This window comes from Trachymyrmex septentrionalis, unplaced genomic scaffold, assembly GCF_001594115.1.
Source record: "Trachymyrmex septentrionalis isolate Tsep2-gDNA-1 unplaced genomic scaffold, Tsep1.0 scaffold44, whole genome shotgun sequence".
Classification (NCBI taxonomy): domain Eukaryota; kingdom Metazoa; phylum Arthropoda; class Insecta; order Hymenoptera; family Formicidae; genus Trachymyrmex; species Trachymyrmex septentrionalis.
Window position 1 is genome coordinate 164,321 of NW_017305611.1, and position 2,933 is coordinate 167,253.

The 2,933-nt window shown below is 35.4% G+C and overlaps 1 protein-coding gene across 1 annotated transcript in view; it reads left to right on the forward strand.

Moving 5' to 3' along the window:
• Positions 1-2,933, forward strand: part of LOC108751469 (protein pinocchio) — a 53,798-nt gene that overhangs the window by 43,156 nt on the left and 7,709 nt on the right. The gene's annotated exons all lie outside the window — the stretch shown is intronic.

Genomic DNA, 2,933 nt, shown 5'->3' on the forward strand with positions numbered 1-2,933 from the left:
ACTTAAATCCGAATCGATCATAGCTTAAATAGCGCGATGGCTCCAAAACGTAACGTTTGTACAATATATTGTCTCTTAAGAGTGACGTCGACCGGTTTCACAAACGTTATCGCGAATCGACACACACCGGAGGGGCTTCTTCGAGAGACGTTATAAATAATTCCAGACGAGAGTGTCGTCGTATAATCGTAGACGTTATCTGTATCATCGTTGACGGTTATGGCGTCATTCATTTCGCGCACATAGATATTCTCTTCCGCCTCGAGAAATCTGCTCCACGATTTGAGGCGTCATCATCGTCATTGTCGTAGAAGACAGACAGAATGATTTATAACCGTGACATTAGTCTAAACTTAAGTTTGTTACCGGAGAAAAAAAATGAGTGGAATAATTATATTAGTATTTCTTAAGCTCTTAGAATATCTCCAATATTAAAAATCCTGGTAATTAAGTCAGCAATAATTTTGACATATTTCTTTCGTAAGGTTTTGCGTATTGAACAACTTTTTAATGCAAAATTATTATTTATGACTTATTCGTTTTGCTTTTCTGTCGCTGGACTTTTAGCGTCAGCGATAAGTCGATCTTCTTATATGAGATTATCCATTCTCCAAGAATAATGCGCAAAAATAAAGAATTAGACGCTGTATGCGTATATATGCATGCAGGCATTCCAGCGGTATTAATATAATCTGGTTATTTATAGTCCACAGCTTTGTATTTGCGACTTATAGTTCTATTTTCGCAATAGTATTACCTACTAATCTTCCAGTTTGAACGCGGCTGCGAATATCCTATTTTATCCTCTCTATGATATGTTCCTTTCATCAGTCTTTTATTCGCATTTTTTTTCTTCCCGTATTATTTTTCCTTGTCGCGCAATATCAATAATGCGCAAAATTTGAAGTTCGTCGAAGTCTTGACGCCGCGTCTCGTGAGATGATTGCGTTACCTCCGCGATTTAACTCACTGAGTCATCGTCATCAGATCTTAACTCAAACCGTCACACATCAGATCGTCATTCAAATGACGCGCAACTATGTTTCCAACAACGACTTGGTTTCCAAAATTACCGCATCTAGAGATGACCAGCGGTTCTCAGCTATTTCCAAATTGCCCATGGCCAATAAAATTCGTGCCAATTTCATAGTCCCTGTAAATAAATCTTATGTGAACTCCGAATGAAAAGAGATATTTTTTTTCATTTATAATAACAATTTTTTATGAACGAATTTTTCTCGTAAACATAAATATTTTCCTAGCGATTAATCTTCTTTTTTTTTATCTGTACAAGAAACTTCGACAAGATATAAGATAACTGCAAAATCATCTGTTTACATAGACACATCCCAGTTACATGTAATTTGTTCAACGAAAAAAAAAAACGATAACTGCTCGAGATTAATAATTTTGCGAAAACAGTCAATAATAAGAATCATAAATACAACGTGAATCACGAATAACTCCAAAAGGGAAGCACGCGATGTATACGAAAAAATAAATAAAACACAAAAAAGAAAACGTTTGTACTAAAAATAAACGTTTATTAGTAATTCATATATACATATACATTGTTACGAAACAAATTGTCCAAACAGTGCATCATTAATATTGATTCTTCAAAACGTTATGCGGGTGTTAAAAACCGTGATTTTATATTGCATATACTCGTATTATGGCATTTATTAATACAAATATATATAAGTATGAATTACTATTCATATTTGAACAACTAATTGTGAAACTAATATTGTTTTATTATAGTTTAAAGAATATATATAATATTAGTTTGAAGAAATCATCGACATAACATGTTGCGCACTATCCGGACAATTAGTTTCGTAACTGTCGTATTATACACGATTTTATACTTGTTAATAAGTGCTCAAGGCCTCCGCTTAGATTTTCATGAAATAGTCCGCAATTCTGAGAAAGTTCCCGGAAAACGCAAATCATATGGATATAATGCTTTCGTCGTATCGAGTCGCGCAAATGTATACGCGATAAACTTATCGGTGTAGTTCTCATAGTTTGGCATTATCCTTACCTCACGTTATCGAGGTAGATTCCAGCGGGTCGCTTAATCCACTTCCGTTCGATTGCCATTATTGAAACGATCGTGGACGGTCTTGGTTTGCGTTTTTGTGCGTCACGCCAATTCGACATTCGACTGTAGGCGTTATCGATTATCGACGCGTCTCGAGGAATGCCGAGAATTCGCACAGGATGACTGAATTTTTATCAACGTTATGATATCACGAATCCATTAACGAGAATCCAGAACACGCGCAACGCAATGCCATATGACGGTTGTTCCCTGGAGGGTTAATAAATGCAAATGTAAATCGATCGGTTTGTTCGCGACGTAGTAGTACTAGGTGGCGACGACGCGAGATATCGATCCGATGCCGTGTATACTTTTAATATGACCCGCGACAAAATGCGAATCGATAGCGTGATATTTGCGAGTAATATCTCCGAGAGACCGATTGTATTTAATTTTTTCTGATGGAATCAACTACCCTACTGATATATATAGGGTGTCTGATAATTGTTCTGACGGAGTTCGTGGACATATAAAACGGACTAAACTGAGACGGAAAGTCCTCTACCATTTTGCAATTTTCGCAATAGTTAACAAGATATTAATTAATTGCTAAAAATTGCCGAAAATCGGTCTTCAATAATTTTTTACTCAAATACTATCAACTTTACAGAAAAATTGCGAGAGATGAAAATTGTTTATTTTTTTCTCATAGAGCTCTAAGAATTTTTTTAGAATTTTTTTTAGAATTTTTTAATACCGTATTTTCTCATGTTGATAAAAAATGAGAAAATGCAGTAATGAAAAGTTGATAAAAAAATTATCAGACACCCTATATGTATGTGTGTGTGTGTGTGTGTGTGTGTGTGTGTGTGTGTGTGTGTGTGTG